At 49.7% G+C, this 14,834-nt stretch overlaps 1 long non-coding RNA gene across 1 annotated transcript; it reads left to right on the forward strand.

Moving 5' to 3' along the window:
- The first annotated feature begins 242 nt into the window (after positions 1-242).
- On the forward strand, positions 243-3,607 carry LOC123391981. Its single transcript, XR_006606654.1, has 3 exons — positions 243-330; positions 1,504-1,766; positions 3,439-3,607. It is a non-coding gene; the product is annotated as an uncharacterized LOC123391981 (long non-coding RNA).
- Positions 3,608-14,834: the final 11,227 nt, after the last annotated feature.

A 14,834-nucleotide genomic window follows, 5' to 3' on the forward strand; every position in this document is an offset into this window, starting at 1 on the left:
TTCTCTCCCATACTATAAAATAAAATCCCATCGTAGTAGCATCCCTTGAATAAAATCATCCTTTCTGTCTTTAATGGGTGTCACAAATTTTTTTTTTCTTTAACAGTTAGGAGGGTGCTAATGGAGTACCATGACAAAAGGCCTAACTTCCTATAATGGACATTTCCTTGGTTTACCTGACAAATACTCTTTTTCTCTTCTAAGGAAAATCTCCAGTTCTCAGTATAACTGCCAAGTGGCCCAGGGGTGGACAAGTGAGTCAGATGAGACCAAAATGAAAATTCTGTTGAGACACTGGACCTTGAGGATTCAAGCCAAGGACAAAAAAGTGTTGGTACTCCATTATTCTGATGGTCCATTAACTCTTGCTTTTTTGGTTCCTGTGTCTATCACTGCCCCTGCCTTTTTGAAGATAATGACCATTCATCTGAGTACACGGTTCACAAAATCCCTTTGCAGTGGCCCACGCGGGCCAAGGTAGTGGAGCATAATAGATCTCTGTAAGTTTCTAAAAAATGTCTTTGTCCCGTTGCCCATGGCCATTAAAGACAAAGGGTCGGGGGTAGGGGGATATTGGAAAAGGTGAAGTTATAGTCACTCACTGATTTTTTGATTGGCAGAGAGAAAGCAACACCTACATACAGGGCCAGTGGGTGAGTGGAGGAAACATCTTTGGCTCTAGGAGGAATGGCTCTAGGAAGGAGAAATATTAATAATCTTTGTCTTTGGAATTGCCCCTGAAGACTTCCCCACACAGGAAAATGACCTAGCTTGACTCTCCTAAACTTCGGCAAGCCCCTTAAATTTAACTGACATCTAGATCTGATACTCCCTGCTGGATAACTCTGATCATTATTTGATTGTTACTTATTTTATTTTAAAATTATTTTTAAAGAAAATTTTAATCTAAATACAATTAATTAACATATAATACTAGTTTCAGACATACAGGTGATTCATCAGTCTTTTATAACACCCAGTGCTCACTGTATCACATGCCTTCCTTAATGTCCATCACCCAGTTACCCCATCCACCCATCCCCCTCCCCTCCAAGAACCCTCAGTTTGTTTACTGTGATTAAGAGTCTCTTCTGAGGGGTACCTGGCTGGCTCAGTGGGGTAAAGCCTCTGCCTTCAACTCAGGTGATGATCTCAGGGTCCTGGGATCGAGCCCCACATCAGGCTCTCTGCTCCCTGGGGAGTCTGCATCCTCCTCTCTCTCTCTCTTCCTGCCTCTCTGCCTACCTGTGATCTCTGTTTGTCAAATAAGTAAATAAAAATCTTTTTTTTAAAGTCTCTTCTGGTTTGTCTCCCTCTTTGACTTCATCTTGTTTTATTTTTTTCCTTTACTCCCCTATGATTCTGTTTTGTTGCTTAAACTCCACATATGAGTGAGATCATCTGATAATTGTCTTTCTCTGACTGACTTATTTCGCTTGGCATAATACCCTCTACTTTCATCCCTGTCGTTGCAAATAATTGCCATTTATTTTAACTCGACAGAGAAGGCCACTAGAAACAGCAGGTGATGGCCCCAGCTCCTGTCCCTCCATGCAGAACATCTGTCAACACCTGTGGACATCTTTTCCTCCCCCCATTCCTATGAATGTTGCTCAGTTGTTACATGGCATGGACAAATGCTGTTGGCTGGTGGCATGGACACACTGGACACGCTTGGCCTTCGGTAAAACAAAGACTGGATTCAATTACTCAAACTGAAACAGGAATGCTTGGATGAACAAGCCTGCCAGGAAGTCCCACTGGAGGTACTCAACCTGTGCCCCTTCCCTCTTTGGACCAAGAACCTGAACTTGAGAGATGAATGGCTTATCCAAGGTTATGGCAAGGTTACACAGAGCTGAAACTAGACACAGGTGTACATGCCTATTGATCAAGGCTGGCTGTGAAATCAAACTGCCTCAAATCTTGATTCTTTTTGCCACTTCTTATTCTCTGACCCTGTTTTTCATAGTTTAGGATGTAGGAATAATAAAAATAATAGCTAATGGGGTATCCTGACTTTTTGATGTTTTAGTTCTTGTCAGACATTTACCATAATGCTTAGGACATGGATATGTGTGTGCACACACATGCACATGCTTGACACTCAAAAAATTGTTCCCTGATATTAACTTTATCAGTGCACTTTGCATCCAGCACCAATTGGCTGTTTTGTCACAATCTGATTAAAGCAGAACTGTCAAGTGAGGAACTTCAAAGCCAAAGCATTAAGTGCTTTGAAAAACCAGCACCTGGGAGGATTTGTCTCAGCATCTGTGATTAGAAGGGAGCAAAAAGAGACTTTGGGGACAGAGTTCACCCCTTCATGAAGCAGCCATTCAGAACTTTCTCCGAAGGGCTAATGCCTAATCTTCCAAAGACCAGCAAGAACAAGCTTATGGTCTGTTAAAATCAGATTTCTAAAAGATTTTTATTTATTTATTTGAGAGAGAGAGTGAGAGAGAGAGAATGAGAGGGTAGAAGGTCAGAGGGAGAAGCAGACTCCCCATGAAGCTGGGAGCCTGATGCAGTCCTTGATCCTGGGACTCCAGAATCAAAATCAGATTGATTGACTCAATACAGTCAGGGAGGACATTCCTCAGGAGTCACAGAATGCTGGTTGCCATGAGGGAGGAGTCTTTTACAAAGTCTGGGCTCTCACAGAAGTAGTCTGAAGCACGTGTATGGAAAGCAGAGGTCAGTTCTGGATGAGAAGCTCTTTCTGAGGGGAAATGAGTAGAAGCAGGGATTAACCAGGACTTGGGCTCTGCCTTATTCAGTTCAAGTTGCTGCAACAAATGATGACAGACTGGGTGGCTGAAACAGCAAAACATGTACTATTCCTTGCAGTTCTAGAGACTGAGAAGTCCAAAAGCAAGATCCTGGGAGATCTGATATCTAGCAAGAGACTGCTTCATTATCTATAGATGCCCATATTTCTGTTGTAGCCTTGCATGGATGACAGCTGGCAGAACAATCTCTCAGGTCTTTTCTCAGAAGTGCTTTTATCTCATTCACAAGTGTTCCAATCTCATGACCTCATCGCCTCTCAAAGCCCATACCTCCGGATGGCACTCCTTGAGGGTCAGGGCTTCAACATCTGAATTGGGACAAGACGCAAACATTCAGTCCATTAGCAAGTGTTGTCATGAGGACAGCATAGCTTATCAACTGGGTATCCCCAGGAATCCATGGGACTAGCAAAGCAGAATCTGGGGGCGTCACTGGTAGGAAAGCAGGAGTTCCCCAAGAGACAGTCCTCATAGCATTTTACAGAGACAGCAGGACCCTTGAGAAACAATAGTTTCCGTGACCCATACACCAGCCTTTATCTATGCCTGTCCTCCCTGCTGGATTCACAGCAAGCCTACTTCTTTCTTTTCCAGTACAAATGGATTTCCACTCTCTGAATCCTGATGAATTTTTGCTCTTTTGCAGTTAGTAGGTTGTCCCTCAGGATTCTGCATGTCTGGATTTGCAATCGTGGAAACTGCCAAAGGCCTAGGGACCTGCGTGGCAGAACCCGGCCTCTACCACTATTGCCCAAGGTAGGGACTCTGGTCCCTTGAGCGTCCTGTGCTGCTGTCAAAGGTCTGTGTGCATTGGCTTATTGTTTTCTTTTTTTAAATGTAATTGCTTATACATGTGTTTGATCATGCTCAAGTGGCCTTTCTGTGGAAATAGTGGCCAAGCTACACCTAGAAGTCACTGAAGAAAGTTCTAAGAACTCCTGGTTGGTATGAGGCTAGAGAGAGAGAGAAAGAGAGAAAAGAAATCTGCCTCTCTGCATTTTGCAAGTCCCTGGGCAAAATCTGTTGGCTGTGCACTCCTCACACGGAGATTCCAGGCAGGGAGGCCCTCCTGAGCCTCATCTCCCTGAGTTCCTCCTCCAGGAGCAATCCCTAGTTTGAGACCAGGGTTAGGGAAGGAAGAGCAGCAAAGCAGGGTCCAGAAGGAAGGACTGCCACAGACCATGGAGCACCAGAGGGCCAGGCTGGTACCTTCTCACTGTTGGGGTACAAATGGGCTCAGCTCAGCAGGTACAGGGGTGCCCTTGGCCCCTCTGGTGGGCTTTGCAGTGCCCCAAACTCAGGAAGAAAAACGGCTGGCTCAGGTGACTTATTTTTGACTGGGAAGGAGCTGACAGCAATGGAAATAAACAAGTAGGGAATGATGTTGGAAAGTTGTAGGGTTTGTCCTTTATATCTCAGCTTTCTCTCCTATCTTCCCTTGCTCTGTAGTGTGTTCTCAAAGAAGTTTTTGGCATGATATTCCTGTTCACTGATTTACTCCTGAGCTGTGTCTTTTCTGCTGTTCAGCTCATCTGGTGAATTCTTTTACTGTAAAAAGTATCTTGCCCTTGCAAGGGCAAGGGCAAGACCTGAGAAATCCCAGAGTTTTCAGCTTGCCACCCAGAAGGAAACCAGGCTATTTGGAATGCTGGAAAGGATTCAGAGTAGGGGAAATCGTCTTGGACATCTGAGACCACCCCCACATTCAGCGGTCCCCTGGACACAAACCCAGACCTTGATACTGATCCTGAACCATGCTCTCAACGCAGACCCCTGTGATCCTCGCCACAGTGCTTTCAGATCAGTGCAGCCATGCCCATAGGCACAAACTCTTAAGCCTAGATTCTGTCCTGAGAGGTCTGTCCCCGACGGCCTGGCTCCAAAGCCTCAGAGATTGGGGACAGTGAGGAACAGCATAGGACTCACCCTGCCACCCTGAAAGGAACCATGCCATTTGGAACTCCAGAAAGGATTCAGAGGAACTGAAATCTGCATTCCTACCTCTGGACACCCCCATATTCAGCAGGCCCCTGGATGCAAACCTGGAGCTTGACACTCACCCTGAACAAATCCCTCGACTGCCCCCTCCCCCATAAAGATGGACAGAGTGCTGGCAGATCGGGCCTGCCATGTGGTGGGCCCTAACCATAACCTTTGGTTTGGTTCTCAGGATTCTGACCCCAAAGGCCTTGCAGTAGGTGCCCTACAATTTGGGGACACCTGGGCAATCCCAGAGGACTCAGCCTGCCGCCCTGTGCCATTTGGAACTCCGGAAAGGATTCAGAGGAGCAGAAATCTGCATGCCCAGCTGAGGACACACCCACACAGAGCTGACTCCTGGACACAAAGCCAGAGCCAGACACTCACCCTCACCTACACTGTCAACTCAGCCACCCAGACAGCTCTCCATGGGGTCTTCAGGTCAGTCCTGCCATGTCCCTGGTCCCTAACACTAACCCTTGGATGGGTTCTGTAAAGATCTCCTCATTTCAGGTTATGTGGTGGTTCTGCAGGACATTGTCCTGGTGTGGGATCAAACACACTGAAGCATCCCGTGTGAAGTGGCAAACGTGGTAAAGAAATGACGGCTGGGGAATCTGAGTGTGGAGACAGCACGTATTTGTGCTGCTATAACAAGCTGACTGCACTTTGAAATCACCACAGAGGAAATGACTCTTCCAAACATCCATGTTAGCACGACGACACGGAAGCAGAGAGAACATCAGACTTTGGGATGGAGGCCAAGCCCTCCCAGATCCAGGTCACCCAACATGGAGAGGACACATGTTAGGAAGAGACTCATGGGAGGATTAAATCATGGGCCCCTGTATCTCAGGTGCAGTAGAAGCAGTGGATTTGGAATTTCAGTTTTTCCACAACGTTCCACCACAAGCTGGTTAGAACTGTGCAAAAGCAGGAAGGGAAGCCCCAGTAAAGTGGACTGGGGATGCCAGAAGGGGAGGCTGGAAGGGGGCGCCTGGTGCTCAGTGCCCATTACAGACCCCACATTGCAATCCCCCACAGGAGAGACTCACCAATTCCAGGCCCCACAGGGGAAGCTGGAGGTTCATCTCCTGACTTTTTGTAGGAGCTTTGCAGCTCAGCTGGTGAGAATTCTCCATCACCCTGCCTTTCTCCAGGGGACTTTCCTTCAAGCACCCTTCCCAACTTCTTCCTCCTCCATGAAATAATGTTCCTCTCCTTTGTTTCTCGCACTTGCCTGTGATGGGACCGTAGCTTGCTCAGCCCAGACTGCCATTCTCTGCTCTTCCCAAATAAACCCATGCTGCTGGTCAAATAACTGGTAGATTGAGTTTAAGGCAAATCGAACTAATAAATTCAAGAACTTGCAAGGAACAAAATCAATATGCACAAATTAGTGGCACTCCTACGTGCTCGGAAGGAACCATCAGAAAGAGACTACAGAGAACGATCTCATTTACACCTGCATCCAAGACAGCAAGATACCCAGGAGGCCCCTGAACCAAGAAGGTGACAGACCTGTCCTCTGACAGCCCTGCAACAATGACGACAGACAGGGAGGGGCACACACGGAGATGGGGAGGCACTGTGCTCAGGGAAGAACCCACACTGGGAAAATACCTACTCTCCCCAAAACCATCTACAGAGTCCTCACTCTGGCTCCCGAATTTCCGGACTCGGCGCAAGCCTGGAGTGGGTGTGGACACGGGAAGGACCCCGCAGGGCTGAGGTGGGGGGAGCACAAGCACCGAAGCAGGCAGACGCTCCCTGACTGCAGACCATCTGAGGAGTCCCAGGAACCGAATCCGCGAGCACACAAACACAGACTAGGACTGAGGAGCACCCTAGCCCAGAAAGGGGGGACCCCACAGCCCCGCACACAGCACAGCAGGAGGCCACGTCTCCTCACACAAAACGACGGAAGCCCCAGTGTCTACACAGGGCGCCCTTCCTCTGTGGGGTCCTGAGACCACGAACCCCTTGACAGTCCACTCAGGCGGCTTCTCCTCACCTCCTCCAGCGTCTGGTCCTTAGGAGGTTGGACTGCTGCCAGTGTGGGCGCGTCCTCCACAACGGGTCCGGTCAGTGTGGATGCAGAGCCACACCCTCCTCAGCTTGTCCTGTCAGGGTGGGAGGCGCCCCACATTCTCCAGAAGTCTCCACAGTGGGTCCTGAAGAGGCGGGGCTCCGGTCCCAGCTGTGGCTGCTCAGCCTGGGCTCAGGGCGGAAGCTGGGTTCTGGCGCTCTCTGCAGGCAGTGGACGGCAGTGCTGTACTCTGGGAGCTCACCCTTCAGTGGTAGGTCCTGCTCCCTCCTGGGGTCCAGCTGACGCCTTTTCATTCCGGAAATTCAAGCTGCATGGAGCCCAATACCCCCCAACTTCCCCCCAAATAGCTAAGGAACAATGAATTGGAAACAATGTGGAATTACAACAGTCCTTGACCCAAACAGTGGCACTGAACATGGCCCTGATGCAGACCCACACTCTGACCTCAACTTGGTCTCAAGCCTGGACCCTACCCTAATCCAAGACCCTAACCCTAGCCCCCAACCCAAACAATGTTCACAAGAATCAAAAGGTAGAAACTGCAAATATCCATCAATGGCAAGTGCATAAGCAAAGTGTGGTGAAGGATTTGAATATGGGTTCAGGTTCAGGTTTTAGTCAGAGTTCTAGATCAGGCTTTTGGTTTAGTGTTAGGGTGAGGATTTAGAGTGAAGGACAAGGGAACAGAGTTATAGTTTAGGGCTTTACGTTTATGATTTAGGCTTTAAGACTCAAGGCTTATGGGATAAAGTTCAAGGTCAAATTTGGGGTTTGGCTTCATGCTGAGATTTGGGTTCAGGGTTCATGACTTGGAGGTCTGGTTTAGGGTTTGGGTTCGTGGTTCAGGGCTTGGATCCAGGGCTCAGGTACAGGCTTTGGGTTCCATTTCAGGTTTGAGATTCAGGGTTCTAGTTTGAGCTTTAAGGTCAGCTTAGGTTTCAGCGTTGTTAGGGGTTAAGGTTAGGTTTAGGGATGACACATTTTCTTCAGTTGTCATCATGGACCAAAAAATTCTATCTGAAGTTTCTAAGTCAGAAATGTATTTCATCTGGGGGCGCCTGGGTGGCTCCGCGTGTTAAGCCTCTGCCTGGGGCTCTGGTCATGATCTCAAGGTCCTGGAATCGAGCCCTTCATCAGGCTCTCTGCTTGGCGGGGAGCCTGCTTCCCCATCTTTCTCTCTGCCTGCCTCTCTGCCTACTTGTGATCTCTGTCTGTCAAATAAATAGAATTAGTAAAAGCTATTATATGATCTTTTACAAACCATTTCCTATCTTTGCATTCTCATGTACCAAGACAGACACAGATTATTTAAAACCCTGAAGAGAGTGCTCTTGCATTTAAATTACCTGTAACCTTCGTGTAATAGATTTATGATTGATGATAGATTTAGTTAAAATATAACTATTTTAAATATTTACTCTCAGTAAACGATTTCAACCTATGCTCATTTAAGTAACTTGGTGCATAATCCCTTTTCTATTAAACCATATTGCAAGGACCAATGCCCCTTTTCCGAGAGAACCCCAAGCTATTTTTCTAGAATGGCCATATGCGTATATATCAGGCGTCCTGTTTTCACTCCCTTTGTGGAGCACCTAACCTGGTGGTCATGTAATAACCAATGACCAAAAAAACAAAAAACCCAAACATCCAGGTCGAAGTGCCATCCCTGCCTGGAGAGGAGGAGACTGCTCAGACAGATCCCAGGCAGGCATCTCAGCCCAGGCCTGTGCTGGGGAAGCTGGTTCCTGGCTTTGGGCGCAATCTGGAAGCCAGCAAACTGACCCAAGAGTGCAGCCGGCATTTAGGACTGATGATCTTTTCGCAGCCAGGCCGTGGGCTGACACCAGCTCAGGGAGCCAGGCTAGGAGGCTGCCCAGCGCCGGCGCTGGCAATGCTCACAGCCGCCAGGGCTTCGCCCCGCACCCCAGCCGGCCCGGGCCTCAGGAGGGAGGGGAGCGGGGCGGCGCAGAGAAGGGGCTTTGCTAATTTCCAAAGCGGGAAATGAGCTCTCGGAGGACTCAGGAGGGAGGGGGGCGGGGGAGGGTCGGTAGGCGGCCTGTAGAAGGGGCTTTGCTAATTGCTCAGGTGGGAAGTGAGCTCGCGGAGGACCCAGCGGAGAGTCTGCGAGGAGGTGGAGGGGCTTGGCGGAGGAGGGGCACGCAGCACCAGGGTGCTGTGCTGCGGCCCAGTTGGGACTGCAGGACCCATCGTACTCGCCGCCCGTGGGCTCCCACGCTCCAGCCTAGCCCCTAGGCCTCGCTGTCCCGTTCCCGCCGCCTGCTGCCCCTCCCCGCCCCATGGCTTCCCCGGCGGACCTTCTGCTCACAGGTAAAGTGACACCACACCGCGCCCTCACCTGGAGCAGAAAACGCGGGCCACGAGAGGGGGGGGGCTGTCGGAGCCCAGCCTCCCGTGAACCCCAGGGCACAGGGACCACCCCAGACGCCACGCCGCACCCAGTCCGCAAGGGGTCATGCCAGGACAGCACCACACGAGGTACCCCCCCCTCCCCGCGCCAGCGGCGGGCTAGCCCCCATCTTTCAACACACCCACGCCCGTGTCAGAGCCTCCTGCCATTCCCAAGGCACCCAGAACCCAGAGAGTGAGGCCTTGGGTGCTTTCTTGACAGATTCAAGGCAATTCTTCAACTTTGGGACTTCAGCGTTAACATAGTTTTCATTTGTGATTATTATTTTTGTGTGGGGGCCATAGCTTTTCTTTTGACCTATGGTTGTTTTCACTCCCGGTTCTGAAGAAGCCCCTAAATGCTAACCCTGTTGAGGACTCCGAAGCTCTCAGAGCAGCAGTGCTGGGGGACAGTGTGGACACATGGTTTGGTTTCTCCTCTGGCCTGATTCTGTGGCAGCCCCGCTCTGTCCTCCTCAGACTTCAGAGCAATATCTGAACAAGTGGAGAAGGGACAAGGGGGTCAGGAAGGTGGCCACCGAAGAGTGACTTCACTGGAGGTTGGCTGAGCTAGCAAGTGAGCATGTTAGTCCAGCTCTGCCTGCAGTTGGGATGGAGCTGAACAGGGGCCAGGGAAGGGGAGGAGGAGCAGAGAGTGGGGACTAAGGGACCAAAGAGGAGATTCAGATAAAGGGAATTAATGGGGAGGAAAGAGAAGAAACTCTAGAAGACAGGCATGTAGAAAGGAAAAGGGATGAAGTGGGCATTGGGAAAGGGCACCACCAGGGAAGGAGAGAGGGGAAGGGAAGAGGGAGGAAGAGAGGAAAGGGGAAAGGGAGAAGGGAGGAGTCAGCATGCCAGGGCTCCCACTGCATCTGAAGAAGAGGTGTCTGGTCCAGCTTGTCAAACAGGGTGCTCACTCTTTGGTCCCAGTTTCTGCTCCCAGTGCTACTGGGCTTTGCAAGGAAGGCAGGCTGTCCCCTGGGACCTACTGGAGCCCACTGGAGCCCACAGGAGGGTGGGAGAGGTAAGATGCCACCGGGTCCTGTCCTGAGCTGCTCCCAGCCACCAGCCTCACCACATGGTGCAAGAGGGACCCCAGAACAAAGGAAGGACACAGGCCCGCATGTCTGCTGGTGGCCCTGGGCACTTAGCTCATCGCAGTGAACCACACCGCCTCCTCAACCCAGGCTTTCAAAGCCTCCTTCTTCGTTCCTGGCTTTCATGTCTGCAGGAACATGATCCAGATCTAACTCATCTCCGACAGACAATTCTGACTCACCCCGTGTCAGATTTTTATTAGTGGCTGTGATAGAGTAAGATAGCAATGCTCCAACAAATGGACTGTTTCCTCCCACTTGACCTCAACAGTCTTATACATTTTCTTTTTTTTTTTTTAATTTTTTTTTAATTTTTAAAGATTTTATTTACTTACTTGACAGAGATCACAAGCAGGCAGAGAGGCAGGCAGAAAGAGAGGAGGAAGCAGGCTCCCTGCTGAGCAGAGAGCCCAATGTGGGGCTCGATCCCAGGACCCTGAGATCACGACCTGAGCCAAAGGCAGCGGCCCAACCACTGAGCCACCCAGGCACCCCAACAGTCTTATACATTTTCTTAGCGAAAACCTCTTGTCTCCTTCCATTAAGCTCATAACGTGGTCTAATAGTATACATGTGCCTTCGTTAGATGCGAAGCGATACAGAGGTCCTTTTTTTTTTTTTTTAATTTTACAAGGGAAAGTCAGTGAACACATCCAACTTGACGAATATGTCTCTAAAATATCAATCCAGGCAAAGCTTTTTCTGCCTACACTGTGGAGCCTACGTGGTGACATTTTTAAAATGCTTTCAGTCCCTCAGTGAGGCTCTTAGAAGCTAGCCAGGGCTTACTACGTGCCAGGCACTGTGTCAGGTGGTGGAGCTAAGGGGAAGGAGAGCTTGGAGGCTGGCTGGGGAGGGACATCCATGACACAACCACAGCTAGAAACGGAGGCCAGTGCTAGAAAAGAGAAGCAGGCTGCATGGAGAGTGTGTACCATGGGGCTTGTGAGCTCACGAATAAGTGGGAATAACTGGAGTGGGGAGATGGGGGAGAGGAAGAGGGTCTTCCCATCAATGGGAATCACCTGTGCTTGGAGGCAGGCGCCATGAGGGGTCTCCACAGGAAGAGGGAGGCAGTGTGGTTGAAGGGCAGAGAGATGGGGCAGAATAGGCATCAGTCAGTTGGAGGGGTATGAAGAGACTGATGGGAGGATTATGGGTGCCTTTGGAGGACTGAGAATTTGTTAGAAGATCAGTGCAGATTTCTATGGAGACAAATGCCAGGAACTGATAGGTCTTTGAAAGGTCACTCTGGCTGCCTTTTGGCAAAGGGGTTGGTAAAAGGCACTTGCAGGTGTGAACACACCAGGTGGGAGGTGAGTGCAGGAAATCAGGTGAGGGAGCATGGGAACTTGGTCCGGGGGTATATAAGGGAGAATAGCCTTTAAGGAGTTCCACAAATTGGCACCAGCTGTGGCTTCATTAGAGAGCTGGAAGGGGGAGGTGGGTGTGTCCTGGAGGTTACAGAAATTACATGAGAAAGGGAAGTCTTTTTAGATCTTTTTTTCAACTAGAGGAACTCTCACCTTATTGATAGAATTCCAGAGTGGGAACCGATGGACATGAGGACATCTTTGAAATGTCTGAATATGTTCTTCGACATCGTTGCAAGTGATGAGGAGACCTTGACCTTAGGAGGCCTCGGCCCTGTTTGTAGCCAAAAAGATTTCACCTACAGATTTGGGTTCTCCCTTTTAAAGTCAAGGAGACAGTCCTTCCAAAGGACACCTCCTATCATTTTACCCTCTCATCATACCTCACGTGCTGGGATCTCCAAGACCCTCTGTTCCAGGTTGTGAGTATCCACTTTGGCCGGGCTGGTCTTGCCAAGAACACCACCACAGGAAATCTAGAGCCTGTAGTGCTATTAATAACCTCATCTAAGACTGTATTTGCTGCCCTCATGGCCTCTTCCGACCATGACTCTCTGAAGCTTTTTACACGTTGTATCCATTAAGCTATGAAAGACCCTGGAGCCGCACCCAAGAATCAAACAGCAGGCCTCCACTGGATGCAAATTGCAAGAGGTTTATTGGTTACACAGGCGCCTGCGGACTCATCAGCCTTTGTGGGCTGAGCGCTCCAGGCTAAGTTGGGGAGCAGATTATATAGGGCTAGGTTGGGGTGGCAGGAAGCGAGTTTACAGAAGCAGATGCTTGGTTACTGATTGGTCAACTGAAATCAAGCATTGTCAGGCACTGGGTTTAAGGCAAGGACACAACGGTTTGTTCTGGTGGGCCTTGGCTCAGCACTCTGGAAAGTCCCAGGTACACTCTATTCCTCATTTGTCTTTTCACTTGACAGACAAGGTGATCACAGACAATAGACAATTGGTATGTGTTGCCATCCAGCTATGGGGACAATCAAGCCTTCAGCAAGGGGAGAGGGGGTGCTGCGGACACATCAGGTTGCTAAAACAAGCCTATACCAAGGAGGAAGGGGGTCTTTCAGCTCTAGTTCCCAAAGCTCATCTTCTCTAGTGCCATTAATCTTGAGGGGACCAGGCAAACCTTAAACATGTCCCCCTTAATTGGACCCCGGTGCCCCCACAATCTCTTTGAATGCCTTTCACCATGATCCTTGAATGAGTTCTGAGACCACTGCTGGTACCTAACACTTCGTGGCACCTTGTCTGTTAGGTTCTTGGAAGAGGAGGTGGCTATGGAGGTGAGTGGGGATGGGAGTGGGAGAATTTCTCCCTTCACTTCCCTTTTTGTTTTTTCAAATCATGGGTTTTGAGGGGGAGGGAAAGGTTAACCAGACCATTTATTTTCCATCTCCCATCGATAAAATGTTTACCACTCCCCACTGGAAGAATTTAGATCTTTCGTTTGAATCTCCAGGAAAATCTCCCAAACCCAGACCACCACCATGTGGATTCAGCCATCTTCTGATTCACCTCCAGATTGTCTCCTCCTAACTGCTCAAGCCACAGGTTAAGGGCAAAATGTTCAATGCCCAAGCAATTAAGTGTGGAACACGTTTATCTAAGCAATTGCATGCAGCTCTGTATCTGAATACAGGGGGTCTCTCCCAAGCCTTTCAGCCTCAGCAAAACAAGACAAAGCCCCAGCGATCTGGGGTATATATCATTCATTCATTCCTGGGTTCAACACTCATGGCGGATCCCCACCAAGACAGTGGGAGAGCAAGGACTGGAGAAATCCTGGAAGCTGAAGTCTGAGGAGGATTTCAAATTCAAGTCAGAGATGAAAGAAACATCTGGACTCGGTCCTCAGGTACATGCAGTATTCTGAACTGAGGCTAGAACGAGAGACCATTCTAATGAAAGGCCTCTACAGATGGGCTCTCACAGGTGGGCTCTGACTCAGTTTCGTGTATATTCATTCATGAAATAGCTCTTCCGGTCAACATGCAGAAGAAAACCATTTAATAAAACTGACAATGAGGAGAGGAAAGGGAAGCCAGAAGGTATGTGAATGGGGAGAGAGGAAGAGCCAGGGCAGAAAACGAAGAATCCCTCCCTGCCCTCCTTGCTGCCAGGGAGGTCTGAGGGACTAGTTTCCACCTGGAATCCCAAGTCCAGAACAAAAGCAGCGGGGCTGTGGCTGGAAAGGGAAGGGGGTCCTCAGCTGGCACGTGCTGGTGCCGAACGATGGGGGCTAGCGCCCCGCTGGCGTGGGGCACCTCGCAAGGCGCTGTCCCCAGCCCGACCCCATGCGGACCCGGGTTCAGTGCGGCGTCCTGGGTGGTCCCGGTGCCCTGGGGTTCGCGGGAGGCTGGGCCTCGACAACCCCCCTCCCTGCCCCCAGGTCGCATCCCGCGCTTTCTGCTCCAGGTGAGGGCACGGTGCGGTGTCACTTTACCTGTGTGCAGAGGGTGGTCCAGAGAAGCCTTGGGGCAGGGAGTGGCAGCAGGCAGCAGGAGCAGAACAGCATGGCCTAACTCAGGAGAACACAGGCGGCAAGTCCTGTGGGTACTACAGTCCCGACTGGGCCGCAGCACAGCACCCCGGTGTTTGTTAGTGGTTTGGTCTACTTCTGATAGGAAGGGAAATTTTTTGTAAAGATTTTATTTATTTATTTATTTATTTATTTGACAGACAGATCACAATTAGGCAGAGAGCAGGCAGAGAGAGAGTGAGAGGTGGAAGCAGGCTCCCCACTGAGCAGAGACCAAGACATGGGGCTCAATCCCAGGACCCTAGGATCACGAGCTGAGCCAAACGCAGAGGCTTTAACTCACTGAGCCACTCCAGTGCCCCAGGAAGGGAAATTTTTCAAAGAGTATTTTCTCTTTGAATCTATCTTGAGGTTTGGTTTGTGGTTCTTTCTGACTTCTCAAGAAGATGGAATTAATTCTGAGGTTGGTTGTCAGGAACCGCATATCAAATCGAGCTATCTTGTTAGCAATAAATAAATAAATAAATAAAAGCTCAAGTGTTGGTATAAAGCTATTATGCTTTTCAAAACCCCGAACTCTAATTCATGTATCCTGGTCGTTCTTCATCATATCACACAGGAGAGAGGTGGCAGAAACGCA

The sequence above is a fragment of the Mustela putorius genome, unplaced genomic scaffold, assembly GCF_011764305.1.
Source record: "Mustela putorius furo isolate JIRA1106 unplaced genomic scaffold, ASM1176430v1.1 tig00000419_pilon_pilon_pilon, whole genome shotgun sequence".
In the NCBI taxonomy this organism is placed as follows: domain Eukaryota; kingdom Metazoa; phylum Chordata; class Mammalia; order Carnivora; family Mustelidae; genus Mustela; species Mustela putorius.